Below are 13,752 nucleotides of genomic sequence, written 5' to 3'. Positions count from 1 at the left end.
TGGATTGATTCAGTGACTAGGGTAATCAGGATGGGTGTGTCAGAGGCAGTGTGATTGGCACAGGGTAGAGCAGGGTTTAGGGCTGTTGTACATAGGATCACTAAGAGTTGGAAGTGACTCAACGGCACATAACAACAACAACAACAACAACATACTTAAACAAATAAGAAAACTTAGAGGCAATGGACAAATACTTAGAAATTCATAAACTACCTAAACTGACACAAACTGAAATTGACCACCTGAACAGATCTATTACAATATAAGAAATTGAAAAGGTAATAAAACAACTTCCAACCCAATAAAAGCCCTGGACCAGATGGTTTTACAAGTTAATCTTATCAAACATTCAGAGAACTGTCACCAATTCTACATAAACTATTTCAGAAAATAGAAAAAATATGGAATTATCCCTGATTCATTCTATGAAGAAAAAATATTCTTGATACCAAAACCAGGTTAAAGACACTATGAAAATAAAGGCCAATATCGCTCATGAACATAGGTGCAAAATCCTGACCAATAGAATGCAACAATACATAAAAAAAAAATCATCATGACCAAATAGCATTCATAACAGGTATGCAAGGATGGTTCAACATAAAAAAAAAATCGGTATAATTCATCACATTAACAAAGCAACGAACAAGAACCATGTGATAGTATCAATTTATGCAGAAAAGGCCTTTAACAATATCCAACACCCTTTCATGATTAAAACACTCAACAAAGTAGGAATAGAAGGGAATTTCCTCAACATAGTAAAAAGTATATATGCAAACCCGAGAGACAACATTGTTCTCACAGGTGAGAGATTAAAGACATTCCCTTTGAGAACAGTAACTAGGCAAGGATGCCCCCTATCACTTTTCCTATTCAATATTGTATTGGAAGTCTTAGTGGCAGCAGTAAGACAAGAGAAAGAAATAGGAGATACCCAAATTGGCAAAGAGGACGTAAAATTATCTCTATATGCAGAGGATATGATAGTATACTTAGAAAGCCCTAAAGACTCAATAAGAAAACTACTGGACATAATTGACCAATTCAGGAAAGTGGCAGGATACAAGATCAACGTACAAAATCAAATGGCTTTCTCTACATTGACAAAGAGAAGATAGAACTGGAGCTAAGAAAAACAATAACTGTCACACTAGCTAATCACAAGATTAAATAAGTGGGTGTAAATCTAACTAGAAACACAAGAAGAGACCTGGGGAAATGGAAGAATATACCTTTCTCGTGGACAGAAAGACTCAATATTATAAAAAATGACAATCCTACCAAAGGAAATTATTTACACATTCCATGCAATCCCAGTAACAAATACCAATCCCATTCTTCAACAAGATGGAAAAGTCACTCTCCCAATTTCATTTGGAATGCAAAGAGAAGCTGAATAAGCAAAGCACTCCTTAAAATAAGAAATAAGGTAAGAGACATCTCACTCCCTGATTTCAAATCCTACTACGCTGCCTTGGTGGTCAAGACAGTGTGGTACTGGTACAATGACAGACACGTAGATCAATGGAATAGAATTGAGAACCTAGAAATCAACACATCTACCTATGGTCAACTGATTTTTGACAAGAAGATAAAATCAGTTAAGTGGGGAAATGACAGCAACAAATTGTGTTGGCAAAATTGGAAAACCATATGCAGAATATTCAAGCAAGACCCACACCTCACATGATACACAAAAACCAAACTAGGTCAAGGACCTAGATCTAAAACCAAGGAATATAAATTAGAGACTCTAGAAACCCTAATCCACAACATGACAGTCTTCCAAGCATCCCGAAAACCCTACAACCAGGAGAGAATTAAATAGATGAATGGGATCTTCTAAGAATCAAATCCCTATGCATATCAAAGAACTTCTTCAACAGGGTAAAAAGGGAAGACACAGACTGGGGAAAAATATTTGAAAATTACATCTCTCAGAAGAGACTTATATCTAGAACTTATAGAATACTTGAGCACCACAACAAGATAAAGGTAAACAACCCAGTTGCAAAATGGGCACAGGATATGAGTAGACACTTCACCAAAGAAGACATTCAGATGGTGAACATACAAATGAAGAAAGAGTCAAAACCTCTAGCTCTATGAAAGATGCAAATAAAAACAACTATGAGATATCATCTCACCCCAGTAACAATAGCAAAATTTAGCAGAGCAGCAAACAACAAATACTGACAAGATTGTGGAGAAACTGGAATTCTTATTCATTGTTGGTGAGAGAGTAAAATGGTGCAACCACTCTGGAAGGCAGCGTGACACTTTCTCAAAAAGTTGGAAATAGAAATACCATTTGATCCAGCAACTCCACTACTGGGAATACACCCTAAAGAAACTAGAACTTCCATCCAAGCAGATATATGCACAGTCATGTTTATTGCTGTGTTGTTCACAATAGCAAAGAGTTGGAAACAATCCAAGCTTCCATCAACAAGTGAACGAATGGCTAGAGAAGCAGTAGCATATTCACACAATGGAATACTATGCTGCATTGAAAAACAAAGAACCCATGAAATATTATACAAAGTGGGTTATCATGGAGGACATTATGTTGAGTGAAATATCTCAGTCACAAAGGACAAATACTGCGTAGTGTCACTGTTATAAAATAGGATTGACATGGGGGGCTGGGGAAAAACTTAAGAGGGGATAAATATGACAGTGAAACAGACGAGAGAGAGCGAGAACTATGTAAAAGGAATATATGATTAGGTATTATTGGCATGACAAGAGTCCAGAATTAGAGCTGCATAGTAAAGTGGACTGGGTGGGAGGGGGACGACGATTATATTACAAAATTTTTTTTCCCTAAAGACAAAAATGAACTGGGGGGTGAGCAGGGAAGAAACTGTGCAACAATGAGTGAATGGAAATCCAAGTTCTCTATAAACTTTCATTAAAATCTCATTAAGAAAAAGAAGAATAAACAAATCTTTGAGTAAGTACAGCTGGAATGCTTCTTAAAGGCTAGGACAGTGAGACTTCTACTCATATACCTTGGACATGTTGCCAGTAGGGGCTAGTCCTTGGAAAAAGAACATTATGCTTGGAGAAGTTGAGGCTCAACAAAAAAGAGGAAGACATTCACCAAGGCAGATGGGCACAGTGACTGAAGAGTAAGTTTAAGTTCAAGCATAGCAGAGACTATAAGGGAGGTGCAGGATCAGACAGGGTCTTACTCTGTTGTACAAAGGGTCACTGTCAGTTGGAGCCAACATGCTGACACCAATGGATGTGTTTGGTATATGGCTATTAGTATTTATTGTAGCAAATGAAGACATGATCCTTATAAGACCTACTTAGTTCACCTAATTCTGTACAAAGATTCCTGAATAAGCCCATTTCTCATTCCTGATATGGTGTTTTTTACCAAAGACTCTTGACTCTTGTGATCAATATCTTCAATATACAACAGATTGAAATAAAAGCCTTGCACATGATGATTAAAAAAAAATTCAATACCATTTACCACCTAAAACCTCACTGCCATAGAACCAGTTTTAAGTCACAGTGATCCTATAGGGCAAAGTCAAACTGTTCTATAGCATTTCCGAAATTAATCTTTCATAGAAACCAAATGCCACTCTGTGCTCTCCCAGAGCTGCTGGTGGGTTTGAACTGCTGACCTGTGGTTAGTAGCCTTAACCACAATGCCAGCAGAGCTCTTTAAGCACTGTTTGATAAGCATAGATGCTATCTTCTGCACTTTTTTTATGACTAGGAAAGATAATTTTATGAGACATTAAGCACTTCTCCTGGAATAAGCTATTAGTTGTCCAGCAGAACTGATTTTTCTGCTCAGTGTCTTAAGTCATGGTCTAGGCATAGAGACCCGCTGAGTCTTGAAATTATTTTATATGTTTCTTTGACTAAAGTTAGTTTGAACTTTAATGAACTGTTGTTTCTGTATTTTAGTTTAGTTACTTGGAGAAACTTCTGTTGGTTCATGGATCATGGAATTACATTCGAGTGACCAAGTGCATACTGTACTGTTTCTACAAGAATGTTGTGTTATACATTATTGAGGTAAGAAAGGAGATACGTTTTCTCTCATTGAGGGACTAAGTCTTCTTTTTGACATCATTTTACTGCAATTTTTTTTTGTGTGTACATGTCTCTTACATATTCCTAGTATAATTTTTTGCTCACACTAACATGCTCAAGTAGAAGGTGTTTCAACATCATGATGACATATTGATAGAAATTTATTGTCATCAAGTTGATCCTTATTTATTGGGACCATCTGTTGTGTTCCTGAGTCTCTAAGTTTTTATAGATGCAGATTGACCACCTTTCTCCCACAAAGTGGATTCAAACCTGTTGGTTAGCAGTCCAGCATTATGTCTTTATGGCTCCTTAGGCTCTGTCTCCATGGCTCCTTCCATATTGATGTGCTCTGTGGTGAAAATAGCCTTTTTGGAGTTAGAGTCCAGTTCAGGCTGCCCTCCATCCTGCTAGTGACTCTTTTAGCTGTTGGTTTTTTCTTGCCATCAGGTGGACTCCAACTCATGGTGGTGACCTTAGATCACAGCATTGCTTGGTCATGCACCATCTTCATGACCAACTAATACGTTTGAGCCCATTGTTGGAGCTGATGTACCAACCCATCTCACTGAGGATAGCCCTCGTTTTCATTGGCTCTCCATCCAAATGTAATGTTTTTTTCTACTGATCGGTCTTGACTAATGATGTGTCCAGAGCAAGCAAGACAAGGTTTCATCCTCCTTGCTTTGAAGAAGCATTTAACTTTTTTATTCTAAGAGTGATTTGTCCATTCTTCTGTAGACCTTGGTATTCATTGTTTTTAGCCAATACCACAGTTCAAACACATCGATTCTTCTGACTTCTCTTTTCACTTTCCAGAATTTATATGTAAAAGAGGTAGTTGAGAAGAGGCCTGGATTAGGTGCATCTTGCTCATCATCAAACTGACATCTTGGGTTTTTTTAAAATTATATTCCTACTTAAATGAAAACATTTTCTTCAAAAAGAAGTAGTCTCTCTCATAATACTTCCACTAAAGGGTTTTAATTTTTTAAAGATAACCTTTCTTTTCTTTTATATTTATTGCTAGTATTATTGCTAGCATTGGTGGTTTAAAATTATTACAAAGAAATACTGCATAGTGCCCCTGTTGTAAAATGGAACTGACATAGGGCTTGCGGGGGAGACTGAGGAAGATGGGATAAATTATGTATACTGCATTGAAACAATGAGAGAGAGAGAACTGCTTAATAGGGATATATGATTAGAAATTATTGTCATGACAGGAGTCCAGAAAGAAGGCTGCATAGTGGAGTGGACTTAGGGGGAGGGATTGTATAACAATGAAGGAATTTTTCTTTTACTTTTCAAAGAGAAGAATGAACTGGGTGCGGTTGGGTAGACAGGGATAAAAGTGCAACAATGAATGAATGGAAATCCAAAATCTCTGTATATTTTCATTAAAATTAATTAAAAAATATTACAAACACATCAGTATTTAATTCATATTGCTTAAAAACACACATTTACATAATGCTCCTGCATATCTGTTCATGTTTTCAGAGAAAGTGGCCTATGACTTCTCATAGTTCAGTCAGCTCCGTTCATTCACACTTGACTTTTCCTCTCCTCAAACACAGATTCCAAAGAACACAGATTCTAGTGTCCTTGACATCCAGGACTACTTTTTAACATTTGAAATGAAACAAGTAAAATTTCTATAACAACATTTTTCATAGATTCTGTAAATTTGTCATTCCATCTGAAAAAAAAAATCATTCTAGGCTGTTGACAACAGCTGTTTGGGATAGGCAGGTAAAATGTGAATCTTTTAAGTACCATCTGACCTTATGGATATTTGTACCAGCTTTAAAATCAGCTGTGAAAATGGATATTCAAGACATCTTCATTTTATTTTTTTGATTGTGATTTTAATGAAGGTTCACAGAAAGCCTGGGTTTTCAATAATTCATTGTTGCCTATTTTCCTCCCTCCCTAGCCTCTTTGTTTTAAATAGTTGTCAGAAGGTAGTTCAGAGAAGTCACGAGGTAACACCTGGCAGAAGTAGCACAATATCAAATCCAGGAAATTAGCATTGGTACAATCTATGGATCTTACTCAGATTTCACCAGGGTTATATGCACACGTGTGTGTGTGTGTGTGTGTGTGTGTGTGTGTGTTTATGATTAATTTTCACTTCTTTTTTATATATCACACTAAATCAACTGCCATTGAATTGATTTCAGCTCATAGTAACTCTTTATTTGGTTTCTGAAACTATAAATCACAATGGGAGGAGAATACCTCATCTTTATCCTGCAGCATGACTGGTGAATTTGAACTACTAACTTTTAGGTTAGCACCTCAATCTACTCCTTCCTGGTAGCTCCTCTGATTTCAGTTATGTTCAATTAGTTTATGAATAGCTGTCCAATTCTCCAAAGTCATTTGTTAAGAATATTATCTTTCAGTGAATTGCATTTATACCATTGTCCAATATCAGTTGAGCATATGTTTGTGAAGATGTTTCTGAGTTCTCTAATCTAATCTATGACTATATTCAGAAATTATAAAACAGTATCATTAATATGACACCCAAGTAAAATCTTGGTGAAGAATATCAACAAAGAGCACCGCATAGACAGGAGACTGGCAGAAATTCAAGCTAGATTCAGAAGAGGATGTGGAAGAGGGAATGTCATTGCTAATGTCAGATGGATCTTGGCTAAAAGCAGAAAATACTAGAAGGATGTCTACTTGTATTTTATTGGCTATACAAAGCCATTCCACTCTGTGGATCATAATAAATTGTAGGGAAGACATCACAAATTATTGGGAAGACATAATAAGTTATTGGGAAGACTTGGAATTCCAGAACACTTAATTGTGTGCATACAGAACCTGTACATAGATCAAGAAACAATTGTTTTGGAATATTATGCAGCACTCAGGAGCAATGATTTTGAAAAATACTACGTAACTTGGGAGAGATTGGAGAGCATTATGCTGAGTGAACTAACATAATCTCATAAGGGCAAATACTGCTTAACACCATTATTGTAAAAATAGAAGGATAAGTAGTAAGACATGTTGGGAACTCAAGTAGAGGAGGTCTGAGAATGGGTAGGGGCAAAACCAAAGGGCTGCACAGTTTGGTGGGTGGAGGGAGGGAGGCAAGGAAGTGGGAAGGATGCAGGCAAAAAGACAGTGTAATGATGGGTGCCGTCCACAGGTGATTAATTTTATAAAACAAAAATGAGAATGATTGTATAAAACACAGTATGAATGAAGAATATTGTGAAACACAATGTATACAAACGTTACACTTTTTTTTAAAGAAACAATTGTTTTAATAGAACAAGAGGATACCGTGTACTTGAAAATCTGGAAAGCTGTGTGTCAAGACTGTGTCCCTTCATCATATATGTTCCATTTATATATTGAGCAAATAATTTGAGAAGCTGGGTTACATGAAGAACAGTATGACATCAGGATTGGAGAAACACTCAACAACAATCTGCATTATGTCTTATTATGAATAAATGAATATATGATATGAACTTACTGCCATCAAGTTGCTCCCTGGAAGTGAGGAGAACTTGAATCACTTTCTGGAGAAGATAAAAAAATTACAGTCATCAGTATTGATTATAGGTCAAAATAAAGAAAACAAACAAAAGTTCCTTGCTGATATACCAATAAGCAAAATCAGGATAAATGGAGTAAAGGTTGAAGATGCCAATGATTTAATTTTATTTGGATCCACATTCAACACCCATGGAAGCAGTTGTCAAGAAATCAGAAAAAAATTAGGAACAACTCCAAAAGCTCTAATGTATGTCATAAATAGACTTCCAAGCATAAGAAACTCCTAAAACCAGGAGAGGATAAAATACATGAATGAGACCTTCTAAAAAGAAAATTCTTATGCACATCCGAAGTCTTTTCCATCAGGGTAAAAAAGAAGCCCACAGACTGGGAAAATACATGGCAATAATCTTTCTGATAAGGATCTCATCTCTAAAATTTGTAGACACTTCAACAAGAAAAAGGTAAACAACCCAGTGACAAATTATGCAGAAGATATGAGTAGATCACCAAAGAAGAAAGTCAGATGGCCAAGAAACATGGAAAGAAATGTTCAAAATTGCTACCTATTAGATATGCAAAGCAAAACAATGAAGTATCATCTCACTTTAGCAACAATAGCAAAGTTCAGCAGGGCAGCAAACAGCAGATGTTGTTGAGGATGTGAAGAGACTGGAACTTCCATTCACTGCTTGTGGGAATGTAAAATAGTAATGTAAAACAAACACTATTGAAGGTGGACTGGTACTTTCTCAAAAAAACTAGACATGAAAATACCATTTGACACAGTTATCCCACTACCGGGAATGTACCCCATAGAAGCCAAAGCTATGACACAAACAGTTGAATATTGTTGTTGTTATGTGCTGTTGAGTCACTTGCGACTCATAGTGATCCTGTGTACAACAGCCCTAAACCCTGCTCTATCCTGAGCCAACCTTATGGTCTCCGACACACCTACCCGCATTACCCCAGTCACTGAGTCAATCCATCTCTTTGAGAGTCTTCCTCTCCTGTGTTGTCCCCCTACCCTTCCAAGCATGATGTCGCCTTTCAAGGACTGGTCCCTCCTTGCAACATACCAAAGTATGTCAGATGGAGCTTCAGAATCCTTGCCTCCAAAGAGCAGCCTAATCTCAGTCTCTCTAGAATGAATCTGTTTGTTCTCCTAGCAGTCCATGGTATATTCAGTACTCTTTGCTAGCACCGCCGCTAAAAAGGCCTTGCATCAGTTCTCCTTCTGTCATCCCTAGTCACTGTCCAGCTTTCTGATGAATAGCAAGTAATTGCAAATACCATGGTTTGTATCAGGCACATTTTGGTCTCTAGATTGACATTGTTGCTCTTTAGTACTCTGGAGAGGTCCCTGGCAGCAGACCATTCTAATGCAATTAGTCTTTTGATTTCCTGGCTGCTAGTACCAAGAGTGTTGATAGTAGAGCCAAGCAAACTGAGGCTGTCAACAATCTCAGTCTCTTCACCATCTATCATAATGCTGCCAATTGCCCCATTGTGAGAATCTTTGTTTTTCTGATGTTGAGCTTCAATCCATATTGAAGGTTACAGTACTTGACATTCAGCAGCAAATCCTTCAGGTCCTCCTTAGTTTCAGCAACCAAGGTTGTGTCATCTGTGTGTGTCGTGAGTCTTCCTGATGCCACATCTCTCCTCATGAAGCCCAGTCTCCTGGATGATCTGTTCTGCATATAAATTAAAAAGGTATGGAGATAGGACACACCCATCATGTACACCCTTCCAAATTTTGAACCATGCATGCATACTAATATTTATTGTAGTATTATTCACAATAGTGAAGAGCTGGAAGTAGCCCATGTGCCTGTCAACGAATGGACAGAAAAAACTGTGGTATATTCACACAATGGAAAATGATATAGCACTGAAAAACAGTGAACTTGTCAAACAATGTACAACATGAAAGAGTCTGGAAGACATAATTCTGAGTGAAATGATTCAGAAAAGAACAAAAAAGTATAAGACCACTGCTGTAAAAATAGTTTGGCCTCAAAAAAAGGAGAATGGGTGGGTAACACTGCGCTGGAGGAGGTGAAATGAAGGACTGTCTGAAAGGAATTGGTGATTAGAAGTTATAAATCTGGATGGGACATGCATTACAAAGTGAACTGGAAGAGGGGGAGGGAGGAAAAGGTCTATCAAGGAATGAGTGAAAACCCATCCTTTCAGTAAACTTTCACTGAAATGACAATTGTATTTTTTTTAATTTTTAAAATTTTCTAGTAGTTTATGTACAAAATTTGAATACATTGTTTTCAAGAACAAATTATTTCACTTTGCCTCACCCTGCCCCCATCAAATTGTACAACCCCATGATTAATCCCCACAGCTGAGACAGGATCCACATCTCACACCATACACAACAATCAACTCATAGTGAATCAGAGACCTGGGAGTAAAGCCCAAAACCATAACGTTCATAAGAGACAAACTGGGATCAAGTGCTAGTCCAAGATATAAAGAGACTGCTAAATACAGCCAGAAATGCAAAGTCTGAAGAGGATAAAATCGGTGCATGGGATCTTCTAAAGATTAAATCCATGTGTGCATCAAAAACTTTTTCCAACAGAGTGAAAGAAAGCCTACAGACTGGAAACAAACATTTGGTAATACCATCTCAGACAAGAGTCTTATAACAAAAGTTTATGAAATGACAATTTTAAGAAGTGAAAGAAACCAAACAGTAGATTGCATTGGCAAAATCTACAAGTCAAGAACCTCTTTAAAGAGCAGAGATGTCAGTTTAAAGACTAAGGTACACCTGACCCAAGGTACTGTGTTTTAAAATCTTAATTTTCACATTTAATTTGGTGTGTGGAAGTTGACTAATAAATAAGGAAGTCTGAAGAATAAATGATGCATCTGAACTGTGGTGTTGATGAAGAATATTTATCATACAGTGGGCTGCCAGAAGAACAGGTATGACTTGGAAGAAGCACAACTGTAGGGCTCCCTAAAAGCAGATTGTAAGGCTTCATCTCACGTACTTTGGGCATGGTGTCAGAAGGGGCCAGTCCTTCTAGAAGGACAACATGCTTGAAAAAAGTGGAGCATTGGCAGAAGACAAGGAGACAGTGGAGATTGTGATGATGGTACAGGACTGGCAGAGTTTCTATATGTTATACGTGGGGTCACTGTAGGTCAGAGTCTACATGAAGGCACCTAACGACAACAGCAACAATGTCTATCTCTCCACTAATATAAAACCGTCTCGATTATTGCACTGGTTGCTTAGTGGTAAGGGGTGGCACTGCCAGCCAGTGTAAGGAGTAACTCCTGAGTGGTAAGGAGTTGTGCAGCAGGCACTTTGAATCTACTCACTGTTCCATGGGAGAAAGATAGTCTCTTCCTGCAAGATTTATAGCCCCTGAAAACTGCAAGATTTATAGCCCCTGAAAACTCACTGTGAGTCAGTTCTAACTTGATAGCATGTAACAACAGCAGAAACAATGTATGGTAATCTGTGTAGTAAACTTGACAATGAAAAAAGGAGATTGAAGAACTGATACCTTTGAATGGCAGAGTTGGTGAGGAATATTGACTATACTGTGAGAAACCAAAAGAGCTAATCCATACAACCAAAAAATGCTTCTTAGAGGCGAGGATAGGGAGACATTTTTTTAAAAAAAACAAAACAAAACAAACCCACAACATTTTTTAATTGTTTTGCATAGAATCATTCATATAAATCATGTTTTGTACATGTGCTTTATGTTTTATATAATCATTCATGTAAGTTGTGTTTCATTCATGTATCTTGTATTTTATGCAACCATTTATACGCAATATATTTCATGTAATTAAATACCATTGCTGTATGCTTGTTAATATATCACAATTATTACACTCAAGGAAAATCCTGCTGAAGATTATCCAAAAATAACTGCAACAGGATATCAACACAGAACTACCAGAAGTGTAGTATGAGTTTAGAAGAGGCTGTGACACTAGAGCAATTATGCTAATGTCAGATGGATCTTGGCTGAATGCAAAGAGTATCAGAGGAATGTCTGTGTTAAATTGACTATGCAGAGGCATTTGGCGGTATGAATCACAACAAAATGTGGTCAACTTAGAGAAGTATGGAAATCCCAGAACACTTAATTGTGCTCATGCAAAACCTATACTCAAACCCGGAAGCAGTCCTCAGAACAGATCAAGGAAACACTACATGGTTCAAAATCAGGAAAGGATTGCATCAGGGATGCATTCTGTCTCCATACCTTTTCCTAAGTACAGAAGAGATCATTTTGGAGGGTGACTTTATGAGGAGGAATGTGGCATCAGGACTGTAGGAAGACTTATCAACAACCTACGATATGCAGATGGCACAACCTTACTTGCTGAAACTGAGGAGGACCTGAAGCATTTGCTGCAGAAGGCCAAGGAGTCCTTCACTATGGATTGAAGCTCAACATCAAGAAGATGAAGATTCTTACCACTGGGCCAATTGACACCATCATATAAATGGAGAAGAGATTGAAATTGTTAAAAATTTCAGCTTGCTTAGCTCTACAATCAACACAATTGGCACTACAGTCAGGAAAACAAAACACAAATTGCATTTTAAAAATCTGCTGTCAGGGCCCTCACTAGAGTGCTAAAGAGAATAATTTTAGTCCAGAGACTACGGTTTATCTGATTGAAGCATGAGAGTGACTAAGGATGACAGAAAAATAATCAATGTCTTTCTTTTGTGGTGCTGGAGAGTACTGAACATATCATGGATTACCAAAAGAATGTCCTGGAGAGGGTGAAACCAAGTTTCTCCTTGGAGGCAAGGATTTTGAATCTCTGTCCCACATGCTTTGAGCATGTGGCCAGGAGGGACCAGTCCTTGGAGAAGGACATCATATTTGGAAATGTGGAGGGACAGTATAGGAGAGGGAGACCCTGGATGAGATGGGTTGATAAAGTAACTGGGGAAATGGAGGGTAGGTGTGTCAGAGACAGTGAGACTGGCTCAGGATAGGACAAGGTTCAGAGCTTTTAAAGTCTGCATTGAACATCTTCCAGTCCTCTACCCTCATTCCCTCCACCTGCCAGCCTCTGCTATCTTAGTGATTTCTCCTCTTTCCCTCTTTATTATTTTCTGGTGTGTGGTGAAAACATGTACCCATCAGTCACCACAACAACATCCACGTTCACAACTCAAAGACCTTTATTACATTTTTCATACCATCATTCTCATAAACTCAGTATTTACTGAGTAAAAACTTCCCCTTTCCCCCTCTCACCCATCTCAGGTAACCATTAATAATCTTTGGTTTCTACATGTTTGCTTATTTCATCTAGAAGAGATCATACAGTATTTGTCCTTTTGTGATTAACTTATTTTATTACTTGTCATGGTTTCATCCATGTTGTGGCCTCAGGACTTGTTTTAGCTTTAGGAAGGAGTAATATTCCCCTGCACATATGTTTCACATATTATTTATCCTGTTGTCTGTTGATAAGAATATTGGTGTGACCACCTGTTATTTTTATTGTGAAATGTGCTGCAGTGAACACTGACTGGGGCGCAGGTCTTTGTTTGTGCAGGTCTTTCTTCACTTCAACTGAATCATGCTAACAGAACCACTGTTGTTACATTATTTGACGTTCTCACCAGCAGTAGATAAGCATTCCAGTTTTCCCACCATGTCACCAACAACTACTGTTTGCCTTTTCCTCTCCATCCCCATCATTGCGATTCTAATGGTTGTGAGATGATATTTCATATGTGTTTGTGAATCTTGATTTTTGTATCCAGAAGACATACTGAACTCAGCATTTCTAAGAGGTTTTTGTTCCTTGGGATGTTCAAGGTTGGCAATCATGTCATGTGCAAATAGGAGCATAATAAAATTATTCTTTTTTTTAGATGCTATTTCTTTTTTTTTTAATTTTAATTTTTTTTTCTTAACAGAGGCTTTGGATTTCCATTCATTCATTGTCGCAATTTTCTCCCTGCTCACCCCTCCCCACCAGCTCGCTTCCCCCTCCGAAGAGAGAAAAAAAAAGAAAAAGGAAAAAAAATTCCTTCATTAGTATACAATTCCCACGTCCCTTCCCCCCAGCCCCCACCCCGAGTACACTTCTCTATGCAACCTTAATTCTGGATTCCTGTGCTAACCATAATACTCA

General features: G+C 37.7%; 1 pseudogene; it reads left to right on the top strand.

The window, feature by feature from the left end:
- Positions 1-13,752, top strand: part of LOC102852537 — a 194,957-nt pseudogene that overhangs the window by 134,710 nt on the left and 46,495 nt on the right.

The sequence above is a fragment of the Elephantulus edwardii genome, unplaced genomic scaffold, assembly GCF_000299155.1.
Source record: "Elephantulus edwardii isolate Elephantulus edwardi_28Jun2011 unplaced genomic scaffold, EleEdw1.0 scaffold00135, whole genome shotgun sequence".
NCBI classification, from domain to species: domain Eukaryota; kingdom Metazoa; phylum Chordata; class Mammalia; order Macroscelidea; family Macroscelididae; genus Elephantulus; species Elephantulus edwardii.
Note: the sequence above shows the minus strand (reverse complement) of the source record. Positions and strands in the feature narration are given on the sequence as shown.